Genomic DNA, 13,565 nt, shown 5'->3' with positions numbered 1-13,565 from the left:
TTCAAAACAACTCAACATCCTATTTTCAGGAGTGCATTATACTACCCAAAGTTATCCCTTTGTCTTTGTTATTGATACATTTTGATACATTCAAATACATGTTCCCTCCGAATTTTCCTTTTTTCCTTTTTTATGTAACAATGGCTTTATCTTATAACTCATGCAGGGCTGGAGTGGGGGCACTTTTCAGCCCGGGAGTTTCAGGCCCAAGACCGGCCCTTTTTTTGTATACCAAACAGGGCCGGATGCAGCCTGCTTTGACTGGGGGTGCAGTGAACTTTTCTGGGGGGTATCATGATTACAGAAATGGATCGTATAATTTTTTATATTTTATATTACGTTATAACGTAATATGTTTCATGTTATAACGTGAAAATAACTTGTTATAACATAATAAACATCTTGTTATAACCAGAAACGTATCACGTTATAACGTGATACTGCACAACTTTTTTTTAATGGTGTGGCAGCGATAAGCTGCCGTAGTTGACATCGCTACAACAATATTAGCCGAATTGTGTGGCGGTCTGCAAGAACCCGTCGGATGGCGCGGACGCTCATTGTTGGCTATAAGCCAAAAAAGATCGAAAATCAGTTTGCTGTCAAAATTTTGATTTTTTATGTGTTGTATAGTTAACATCCTAAACTTAATTGTAATGTACAAATAGTATATGATTTCTTATGAAAAACAGTTCATTTCAATGGCTTTTGGACAGCAAGAGTTTCAAGCCATGTCAAATCAAATGCCCAGTTTGCCTGCTCTTTTGAGTGCTGCAGCAGCCTCAAACAACTGATCAATGAAGTCAGGCTGTTAAACTTAAAAAAAAACTTACTAAGTTACTAATGTAAACAGATTGACAATCAGTTTGAAACAGTCGAGTTGAGTGTTGGTGTTTCCCTCATGCATCACCATAGAATTAGAATGAAACGGAGTGGAATCTTTGAATGCAGTTTTCTCCCTTATCACTTTTTGACACAGGTCAACTTTAAAATGATGTAACTTCAGTTGTGATAAAGATATCTTACTGACTTAAACAGATTTGTATTCAGGAAAGTGTGTAGTGTGCCATTCCAAAGATGTATACCACCCAGAAATTCAAATTTTCACCATGTGAAGGGTTTCCCCAGGCCGCAACACAATTACGTTGCTAATGCTAATCATTAGGCCTATATCTCTCAATACCAGTTGCCACTTGTGTTTGTCCTCTTGAAAATGAATCAGTAAGCTTGGCACATTTGGCAGCGTCTTCCTCCAATGCCTTTCTTTTTTTCAACCTGGCTTTTTCAGCCCCTCCTGGCCTCTTCCTCCCATCCATCCTCCCTGACACGTATCATTACGGTAGGGCTGCCCGGCCCAGCTATCGGTAGCCTATCTGAGAAAACTTTTTGGAAAGTCTGGCTTTGGACCCAACCAACTCTATTTGGGAGGGGACAACTCCCTCACATGGTATATAACCCATGCAGAGGCTGCAGTGTAAGAATGTGGAACGTGTGTAGCATACTTAAAGAGAAGATAGACTAACGTGACAAGTGTCAACAACAACAAAATCCTCGGCCCAAAAGTGAAGCGGCCCACCGGGAATTCTCCGATTACCCACTCCAGCCCTGGTTACATTCAACTGTTTGATTCACAGACTACAGATTGCTAAATATTGTGCCATATCTTCCATGCAGTCATCTCCCTCTCAAACAAACTACAAAAATTATAATTGTATCCTTTCTTACATTTACATTCTTTTCATGAGCATGCAACCTTACAGCATGAGTCACGGTCACTCCAATTCAGTCTAGCAACTAGTGACATAAAGAAGAGATTTCAGTAAAATTGAACACAAACAAAGAAAATAAGGATTGTGTCCTAAGGATGGTTTGTGAATAGGGATGCGTATTGATAAGATTTTAACGATTCCGACTCCTTATCGATTCGCTTATCGATTCTCCCCTCTACAGCCAACTAGGTTTGTGCGTCCTGCACCCCCCCACACACACACTCGTTCTAAACAAATTTCTCAAACTGGCTTTGACTGGCTCTGAAATGAGCAAATACCTACCACCTCTAGGCCGCTTCAGGCCTCTGTTTTGAAAACAAAATCTAGTCGGATAGAAACTTTCAGTTTCCTTGTGTTCAAGCTTCTATTACTCAACACCAGTAGGACTTACAGGGGTCCTAACAACAGGGGAAATAACTTCAGTGTCACCTTTCAAAAGAGACCATTTACATGCATGTACTCCAAATGGTTCAACAACAGCTTTCAATGTACTTTGGGTATGTTGTTTAGGCGTTTTCAGGCACATTTAACAGGACTATTAAAAGGTTAAAAAATTAAAATGCTAAGTTTAATAATGGATTAAAAATCGATATGCTCAGTTTAATAATGGGATACGCGAACGTTTGCTGACCAATAAGATCAATACTAATGGGAGACGAATGCCGGAGCTAAAATGTATGCTTCAAACGACGGGACAGAAGATAACTACACACAATAAAGGCAAATTGCTTCACACAGTAACAAGTTGTTGTGATCACTTTTGAGCAGTTTAGCTCTACCTTAGATAGTTAGAGATGAAGCGCGAACGTTAGCTGCGCTGCTGCATGCATCGAACACATGACGTTCCAGTAACTTCATTCCATGCTGTGTGTTCAAATGTTTCTTCATATTTGTAGTATTTCCTCCCTTCGATGAAATATACTTTTTACACGCGTTACAAGTGGCGTTGTTGTCATTTTGTCAACAATACAACCAAACTTTAGAACGTTTCTTCCTAGTTGCAATGTTTGCTGCAGTCTGTCTGAATAAACTATAAAAGTTCGCGCATGCGCAACGGCACAGAGAATCGTTAACAGAATCGTTAAGGAATTTTTCCAAGGAATCGATTCACTGGGAACCGGTTCTAAACAAGAACCGGTTCTCGATACCCATCCCTATTTGTGAAAGCATACTGCATTGCATTATTGTTTGAATTGGAGTGTGTTCCCTACAGACTATATAGGCACAGCTGTGGTCAGGATGAAAGAAGATTAAATGGAAATTCTTAGCCTTTCAAGGTAGGAAAGTGCATCAGAAGGTTGATATTCACACGTGAATTACAGTGCTCAGTGTTTGTTTGAGCTCAGAGCAGATTGCACCTTGACAATGCCAGAGAATCAAGTGCTTTGTCAAGGTGAGTGAATGCTGAGGCAGACACTGTGACATCCTACTCTTCAATCTGAGACACCATGTTGAGCCACATGAGCACTTGTTTTAACTAATTGTAAACCAAGTTTATTAAGAGTGTGGTAAGTCCTGTCGCTGTCATTTCTGTAAATATCATGGGTATCGTAGAACCAGCCTCTAAAACAGAGATTGCCAGTATTGAAGACTAATGCTAAAGTAGCTCTGTATCAAATCAGTGCGTGAAAAATGAAGATTGAGGGGCTGTATGTGTTTTTGCTGTCTTGTTACTCGGGTTACTGCAGTAAGACTTCATATTATTTTTTTCCTTCAGTGATCAACAAGTTCAGATAGATGCTCTTCTAAACTCTGTCAAACACAGCTGCGTTCTGAGCTGTGAGGGGTGCATGCTGCTTTCTGGGTCACAGAGTGTTTAGAGTAGCTGTGGTGTCAGTCACAGAGGAGCCATCTCTTTGTAATTACATCACAGAGGACCAGTTTAGCCTCATCCAACAGATAATCCTGTAATGGTTACAGTCAGTATTCTCAAAACACATGTCTCATTTCTACAGTTTCTGGAGACAATTTCACATTTCATAACAGGTCTTACATTCTTGATCAACGATGACAGCATCTACTTGACCTGTGGCATTTAAGTTACAATATGTGAGTAATTTTTTCTTACCATGTGAGGTCTGACTATGGGAACCATCTAAAGAATAATGTAATTACCTCATCACTGAGACATTATTGGCTTGCTGCCTGGCAACAGAGATGATTTCCATGTGTGAGAGCATGACACATGCTCTTATCAGTCGGTGGCGACTCATCGCCTCCAAGCCTGCATGGGAATCCCGGATTCAAAAACAACACCACTGTCAAGCCACTTACCTGCTCAGTTCTGCTTTATAATACAGACCATTACCTACACAGCTCAGTCTAGCTTTTTTTCAGCTACCTCTGCCTTGTTATTATTCATAAGACTGACCATCTCAATCCCTCAAGCTCTTTATCACAAAGCTCCTTCTAGCTTGTGTTAATAATTCTGACCACTGAATGTTGTGTTGATATATGTATTGCTGTACAAGTAGATGTAATCACCAGGTCCAGCTTGAGTGAACAGCTTGAGGATTTGTGGTCTCAGTGTTGACAGTGAGAATTCAAATATAGTAAGTGCCAAACAAATGGGGCTTGTTCAGTCCATACACAGTCACTCTAAAAGGTTTGTCACATGGGTTCATGCTGGTGTTTCCCCGGGGTTACAAAATTCCCGAGAGGAGTATCCCCAAGTCATCTGTCACTCTTTAGGTGTCTGTTGTTCAGCAAGAGCTTAGATTTTAGACATGCATATTATTAAAGTGTTGATGTGTCCTTCTTTTCTTGTTTTTGAAGTGAAGTTGTGAATTCAGCTGTAATAGTGATAGGAAAAGGTGGTAGACTTTCATTTAGAATTGCATTTACATTTAGCAGATGCTCTTATCCAGAGCGACTTACAGTAAGTACAGGGACATTCCCCCGAGGCAAGTATGGTGAAGTGGCTTGCCCAAGGACACAAAGTCATTTGGCACGGCCAGGAATCGAACTAGCAACCTTCAGATTACTAGCCCGATTCCCTAACCGCTCAGCACCTGACTCCCTTTAACATTGTTGTCTGCACTGCATTCTAATTCAAACAAATTGAATTTTCTTTCATGGATGTTGATTTTGCCTAACGTCTTAGGAGTGCAGTCAAGCTGACTTTATCAGCCCAACAACAGTTTATTAGACATCATTATTCCTGCCTGGCTTGATGAATTTTCCCCAGTCAGGTGAAATTATAAAATTATTTTCATCTAGTTCTTTTTTGATACTTCTCATAATGGGTTTGGTTAGGTTGCTGCCTTGTATTATAGTTAGAGTAATCCTTAGACTTTAATCTGGCAGCTGCTGTAACAATGGAATTAATTTCACATGCGTATGTCTAGGTACAGCATCAAGGTGCTTCCTATAGTGTAGACTGTCTTGAAGCTCTTGTTACTGAAGCCAGCCTTTGCAGTGTCGGGAGCTCAGTAGGTTTCAAGGCAATTGATTCCAATTCTGCAGCAGCACATAGCTATTATCCGCCTGTCACTACATGAGGTTGGGTGTGTGCACTTCCACATTAAAATCCTACGACTCTGCCTGGCTTCAATATTCTTAAACCTGCTGTGGTGCGTTCTGTGAGCCCTCTGCCTGTAACATGTCCGTGCTGTGCGTTTTCATGTTGCACCGTTTCGAGTCAGGCAAGCTGCAACCATTGTCCATCAAAGCATTGGTGGCAGGTGTCCAGTTGTACGTTCGGTGTGCGGATCCTTCATCATGCAGCTTTCTGGGGAGCCCATCTTCTCATGAGCGGTGTACGGAAGCAGCGGTCCAAAAGCAAAGATAAACGTCTTCCTATCACTCTCCCTTTACTGCACAAACTATTGTAGTGTCCGCTCTGATACGTGCTTCAGGCTTTATGTCAACACAATTTCTCACGGCTTTCTACGGGTTTCTGCGGAGTGGTGAATAGGCCATGCCCCTCTAAATGCGCTACTTTCTATTCGTCTTGCGATATCACCATGCATATCACCGATTTCATAATGGGAAGTGGGACGTTCACCGTTATACGGAAGCACTGCAAAACTGATGTGACATGTAAAGGCACCCCCATTGTGATTGGCCAAGCTAACTGTACCTTTTGTCCCCTCTCCTTCATGTGCCGGTACCTGCTATGACGCCCCCGGGCAACACCTGATGAGCATGTTTACCAGTGACGCAGCCGGCAAGGCCATGACCAAATCGTGGCTCATGCAACGCCTCAGGATTCTGTGCGAGCGCTGTGGCTTGTCCCTGGGGCTTTATACGGCACATTCCTTCCAGATTGGGGCGGCCACCTCTGCTTCTGGTGTTCATGTCCGCGCCAGACATCGTGGAAGCGCAGAAACTCATGAACTTTTGAGAACGGAGACTGTATAACGGGCAATGTTTACGCAGCTGGTACACAATACAGAGGCTTGCATTAGATTACTCTAGGCATAGTGCTCAAGCTGAACAAGCGCTCAAGCCGAGCGGGTCTGAGACCTCCGGCCACCAATGTGCTCCGCATGCATCCTGTGGCTGGGTGGCTTTGTACATTTCTAATGCTAGAATGTCTCTTCGGATCTCCATGTAGCTGTGGTGATCCGCAAACGTGCTTTGATGCGCTAAGACAGCCATCAGAATCCACAGTGTAAATGGGTTGTTCAAAATAAAATAAAAAATAAAATAAAAAATGGATTAGATCACGTAATCCAGTCTTGGGCTGTGTCTACTACCGCGCACTTTACTAAGTACACTGCAATACAGTGCACTGCAATACAGCGCACTTACATCTGTAGTGCACTCTGTCGCTGAGTAGTGCTGTCTCAAATGGAACACTTAAATTAACCACTTGGCGGGAAGTGACGGACGCAAATCTGATTGTGACACCCGCGAATCTAAGGTGAATCTGCTTGCGAGTCATTTCGTCGGCCATTATTTTAGAAATGAAATGAAAAGCTGCCGAAAGGGCTCCTCCTCTTCCGGTACGTAGCCAATATGGCTCCCGTTTAGGGCGAGTAGTGTCCATCGTTGTACACTGCATTTTTTGACCGTTTGCAGTGCGTCATCCGGGTACTTTCAGTGCACTGAATTCTGCTGGTTCTGTCAGTGTAAGCACCCTAAGCACTGAAAGTCAGTGCTCGAAGTGCATAAGTGCGCGGTAGTAGACACAGCCTAGGTTTTGATCTGGATCAAACCTTCAATATGTTTTGTTCAAAACTTTTTAGTAGGATTTATTTTTAAAAAGGACCTTTGATCTAAAAAATTCAGATAATTCTGATCCCAGCAGAAGGGTGGATTCAAGTTGGAATTCAGGAACAAAATCTACGTTTATTTATATTTAAGAGTAGAAGTACAGATTATTCTGGCAGAGAAACAAATCACTCTTTCCCAACTTCAGCAAACCAAAGCCCGACTTGAGCAACATTTTATAGTCAGCTGACAAGATGGCGTTGTTTTCCCCAGTGAAAAGTATAAACAAACACACAGGGACATTATAAACATTCAATGGTCTAATTAAATCCAGTTATACTTGCAAAACATGTAATGTTCTTCATTTATTGTCATAACACAGTCCAAGTATTGCAAAAATGAGAGCAAATTGTTTGGATACCCTTACAAAAAAGAAGTATACTTCAAGTTTAATTTGTAAGTATACTTAAGTATAAAAAGTATACTATTATCATGGTACTTAAGGTATACTAGCACTACTTATTTATATACAATTTTTGTACTAAGTAAACTGAATAGGCCCACTTTTTAGGTCATTTAGTACACTTTAAGTACACTTATAGTGTATTTCAGTCTTACTTTTGAATACTGTAAAGTAGCCTGTGTAGTGCACTTTTAGTTTATGAAGTATACTTCCTAAAGTACTTCAAAGTATACCTTTGAATACTCTAAAGTAGGGGTGGAACGGTACATGTATTCATACCGAACCGTACGGTACGGGCGTCATGGTTCGGTTCAGTGCATGAAATTACACAGAGAATACACGGTATAAAAATAAATAAAACTTGCGTGCAAATTAATTAATGTACTGCGGAACTACTGTTAGATACTCGTGTTCTTTAGGGACATCTAATCTGTAGCTCTGAAGCTCTGATTGGCGCCGCCGTGAGTCAGAGACAGACCCCCACCCCTAGCCCCTCGGCCTGAAGCAACGGCCCCGGTGGATGTAGCTGGTATTGCATTACTTGTTAGACTTCCGGCTCTTCCGGTCATTTTTATTCTATTAACTCCAGTCTACATTTACAAAACTATCTCCCCCAATAAAAAATTGCATTGTAAAAGTTAACATCCTTCATGTTTTGCTATCTGCTAAATGCATAAATAACTTTGCAGCTCGTGGGGTGCAAAGTTGGCAAATCAAGAGTTGAGTAGTGAGTGACGACTAGTTGTCAAATTGTAATTCTCTAATCTTGATACATTTTTTAACAATTGGCACGAGACTGGCGCGAGACAATAAAGTGAAGATGGCAGCAAAGTAGAGCTACGAGCTCAAACGGAAGCAACTTTTTTAATGGAACGAAGATGCACTGTGTCGTCTGTCGTATGTTCCCGTCTTAAGCAGACACAAGTGGATATTTTTACAGAGGCACCGACAATTTTCGAAAACAATAGGCCTACCGGACCAGCCATGCTAGCAGACAGCACATGGTTTGCGTGACAGCTAAGCCGATGGTTGAAAATCCATCTTCGAGGCCGTTGACCATGCTGGTCAGGAATTTAAATGTAGATGCCCATCGTGTTATTGCACGACTTATAACAACGGCATATCACGTACTTAAGACGGGCCAGCCGTTCATCTCGTTCCCCCAGGCTATTGAACTACAGCAGAAGAATGGTGTCAACTTGGGTACTTAGTATCATACTGATGAAATGCTATGGAAGCTTTTATATATTAGCATTGAGGGACCAGAGGTTTCAGTTTCAGCCAGACAGAGTTGTGCATAGATGGCTGTCAGCAGGGAAGAGAGCACGTCATGTTTGAGGTTAAAAGTCAATTGTTTTGCTGACTATTACCTTTTAATTTTTTATCACTAGAAATGTGATTTCATTTTTGTTCTTTTTATATCCAGGATGTGTTTAATAAATGGTTAAACATGTTAACAGAATAACACAACTAACCAAAAAATGTTAATGTTGAGCCCTGCCCATTCTGCTACTGCAATGCCTTAGCTGACACGCTCGCGTATTATCGCGTATTATTATTATTATTACGTAAATTCGCAGAAGTTTTCTTTTTTGGGGAAAAATTCGGTTTCCCATTCAGTTACAGTAGTACAGGTGAGAGAGTGGTGGATAAGACAAGCACTGTGTGTCGGCGTTCAGCAGTTGTGGCCAGTGACGTACAATCTGGTTAGGCAAGGTAGGCACTGCCTACCCTGCCAAAATTCAAACTGAAATTTTTTTATGAAATCGTTTTATTTAATAAACTTGTATTTGTATTTTTACTGTTTATTCTTGTGATTTATATATGCAATATGTGTGTTATTCCAATTGTTTAGACGTTACGATGACGAATGTAGCAGTTAAGCATAATCAAAAAAAAAAGAAGTAGAATAAGCAGTGCTTTTACTGTCCGTTCACTGCGGACGACAAACAAAAAACTCACTTGTGCACTTAGATCCTGTATTCTTCAACATGTACAGTACCAGTCAAAAGTTTGGACACATTTTCCCATTCAAGTGCCTAGCCTCTTACTGACATACCCCACAACCAGTGACGTGCGGTTATGTGAGTGGAAATTGCTACATCTAACATGCTAACGCATCTGGCGTGTGCTAAATGACAACAAATATCCGACGCCATCACCCAGGTGTGCCAATCACTGAAACGAGACAAACAAAAAAAAGTTAAATTTCTCCCTACAGTGCTTAACCAGCCATTAGATACGCTACAAATAGGGCCCAAAAAATTACAGACGCAATCGTAATTTACATGTCATCTTCAATGCGCCGTATTCACTCGTAGGAACCTGGTTTGCTTTTCCCTCCGTTGTACCGAACTCGTACCGAACCGTGATGTCTGAACCGCGGTATGAACCGAACCGTGACTTCAGTGTACCGTTCCACCCCTACTCTAAAGTAACCTGTGTAGTGCACTTTCAGTTCATGAAGTATACTTCCTAAAGTACCTCAAAGTATACTTTAGAATACTTTCAAGTGCACTTTCAATTAACTTCAAGAAGTAAACTTTATAAATGTCCATTTACTATGAATTACTAATATATTCAAATGTTCAGGGGTCCCTCAAATGCCTCCGATCTTGCGTCACTTGACGAGAACGGGCCCTCGCCAAGTGACACTGCAGATTATTAGCTGAAAGGAGCTAATTACTGTGTATGTATGGAGGACCAAACCTGCCAAAATAAATAAATAAATTAATGAATACATAAATGTATCAATATATGTATTTATAAATGTAAAAATATAAATATATATAAATAAATTTATGAACAAATATTAATTACGTATTTATTTACATGGCCATTTATTTCTGTATTCATTTATTTCTGTGTTCATTTATTTCTGTATTTCCTTGTCCTTCAGCTAATGAGGTAAGCTGTCAATCAATGTATTTCACGGTGTCACCTTAACCTCATTGGTTGATCAGTATCAGAGTGCGAAGATGGACTTTCCATGCCTGGGGTTGCCATGACTTAGCCTGGTCCTAACCAGACCCTCGTACATTTTATTTGTACAGAGGGTCTGGGATCGCTCCATTGACAAGCGTTAACTTCCTTGAAGGCGGGTACTCTGTCGAAGTTTAAAACTATTGGATCTGCCCAGAGCCACTCTGATCTGCCATAACCAATCGCTAGCGTTGGCCTTAGCCAACTCCTTCACCACGGAGCTAGCTGCCGTAGCTGGAAAATCAAACTTTTCCCGAACCCCGTGGGGAGGAGGGCCACAACATCATGACCACCAACAAAACTCAGCAAGGATTGTTCTTGCTCCGGCTTTAATTTATTGATATTCGGCAGCGTTGCCACAACCGCAGAATAGCTTCACTCGCATCTTTCTCCGCCGCCATTACTGAACTACAACTCAAACTAGTGCACGACATCAACTTGTTAGGGATGCGTATTGATAAGATTTTAACGATTCCGACTCCTTATCAATTCCTGCTTGTTTTCAAAACAAAATCTAGTCGGAGATAGAAACTTTCAGTTTCCTTGTGTTCAAGCTTCTATTATTCAACACCAGTAGGACTTACAGGGGTCCTAACAACAGCCTATATCTCTCAATACCAGTTGCCACTTGTGTTTGTCCTCTTGAAAATGAATCAGTAAGCTTGGCACATTTGGCAGCGTCTTCCTCCAATGCCTTTCTTTTTTTCAACCTGGCTTTTTCAGCCCCTCCTGGCCTCTTCCTCCCATCCATCCTCCCTGACACGTATCATTACGGTAGGGCTGCCCGGCCCAGCTATCGGTAGCCCATCTGAGAAAACTTTTTGGAAAGTCTGGCTTTGGACCCAACCAACTCTATTTGGGAGGGGACAACTCCCTCACATGGTATATAACCCATGCAGAGGCTGCAGTGTAAGAATGTGGAACGTGTGTAGCATACTTAAAGAGAAGATAGACTAACGTGACAAGTGTCAACAACAACAAAATCCTCGGCCCAAAAGTGAAGCGGCCCACCGGGAATTCTACGATTACCCACTCCAGCCCTGGTTACATTCAACTGTTTGATTCACAGACTACAGATTGCTAAATATTGTGCCATATCTTCCATGCAGTCATCTCCCTCTCAAACAAACTACAAAAATTATAATTGTATCCTTTCTTACATTTACATTCTTTTCATGAGCATGCAACCTTACAGCATGAGTCACGGTCACTCCAATTCAGTCTAGCAACTAGTGACATAAAGAAGAGATTTCAGTAAAATTGAACACAAACAAAGAAAATAAGGATTGTGTCCTAAGGATGGTTTGTGAATAGGGATGCGTATTGATAAGATTTTAACGATTCCGACTCCTTATCGATTCGCTTATCGATTCTCCCCTCTACAGCCAACTAGGTTTGTGCGTCCTGCACCCCCCCACACACACACTCGTTCTAAACAAATTTCTCAAACTGGCTTTGACTGGCTCTGAAATGAGCAAATACCTACCACCTCTAGGCCGCTTCAGGCCTCTGTTTTGAAAACAAAATCTAGTCGGATAGAAACTTTCAGTTTCCTTGTGTTCAAGCTTCTATTACTCAACACCAGTAGGACTTACAGGGGTCCTAACAACAGGGGAAATAACTTCAGTGTCACCTTTCAAAAGAGACCATTTACATGCATGTACTCCAAATGGTTCAACAACAGCTTTCAATGTACTTTGGGTATGTTGTTTAGGCGTTTTCAGGCACATTTAACAGGACTATTAAAATGTTAAACAATTAAAATGCTAAGTTTAATAATGGATTAAAAATCTATATGCTCAGTTTAATAATGGGACACGCGAACGTTTGCTGATAACACACGCCGCCCCGATAACGTGAAATGATCAATAAGATCAATACTAATGGGAGACGAATGCCGTAGCTAAAATGTATGCTTCAAACGACGGGACAGAAGATAACTAGATCGACTACACACAATAAAGGCAAATTGCTTCACACAGTAACAAGTTGTTGTGATCACTTATGAGCAGTTTAGCTCTACCTTAGATAGTTAGAAATGAAGCGCGAACGTTAGCTGCGCTGCTGCATGCATCGAACACATGACGTTCCAGTAACTTCATTCCATGCTGTGTGTTCAAATGCTTCTTCATATTTGTAGTATTTCCTCCCTTCGATGAAATATGGGTCATTCTACGAAACGGGTGCCATTTGAGTCCACAGCATTTCATGAGAAAAAAGTCTAAATGTGTTCCAAAAGTTCAAGGTTGTTAACAGTAGTGTTGTTAATTACATGATTAATGTTTTAATGGCATTGCAAAAGTAAAATAAACACTTTTTAGACATTATTAGTAAGGATATGGCTGGTTAAAGTTATGCCCCTGACACTATACAATATATTTATTCAAAATAAAGCATTTGTTTTTTGCCAAAAAATTCATTATTTGTGCATGTCCCCCATTTTGTCGTACAACCCCGTAACGCCTACAGTTTCTGACTATTAAGAATGCACTGTTGCTTTAAATGATATCACAGTGAGGAAGTGACATCATTCGAACCCTTGCAGGAGTCAAGCTCAAGAGCAGGCAAGTTCCCACATTATTTGACATTGTTTATTTGCAGTTTTTATGTGCTAGACAGGGTCCGTCAAGCTTAGCCTTACTGCCCCGTAATGCATAATAGATAGGGAAACTGTTTTATTTTTATTTTTTATCCACTTGTAATGTAAAGAAAACTATATTTTAGGATGATTAGCGTAGTTGCTAGCTCAGCTAGTTGACCACATGGTGAGCTGCAGCCATTTTAAGGTGAAATTTACCACCCCGTAACATACCACTCCGTAAAGGGAGTGGTTCTTCTCTTGCCATTTAAATGTGAAAATTCATTGTTTATATAATTTATATCACATATTATATATTATAATAGTATATTATGAAGAATAATGACAATCAATAATTTGCAGATTATCATGGCTCCACTAAGTAATGCAGAAAGACTAAGACGATTCCGTGCCCGCCGGGACGCAGATCAAGAGAGGAGGCAGATGTACCTAGAGAGTGAGCAGCAGAGATGGAGACGAGATATAGAAGGAGGGAGGAAGAAGTTAATTAAAGACTTAAATGAAAGAGACCAGAGACAGCTAAGAAAGAAGTGGAGGGAACAGAATAGAAGAAAAAAGCAGAAAAAGGCAATATTGGGGGCTTTCAATACCCCTC

The sequence above is a fragment of the Osmerus mordax genome, chromosome 5 (assembly GCF_038355195.1).
Source record: "Osmerus mordax isolate fOsmMor3 chromosome 5, fOsmMor3.pri, whole genome shotgun sequence".
Classification (NCBI taxonomy): Eukaryota; Metazoa; Chordata; class Actinopteri; order Osmeriformes; family Osmeridae; genus Osmerus; species Osmerus mordax.
This window is presented reverse-complemented; position numbering follows the sequence as displayed.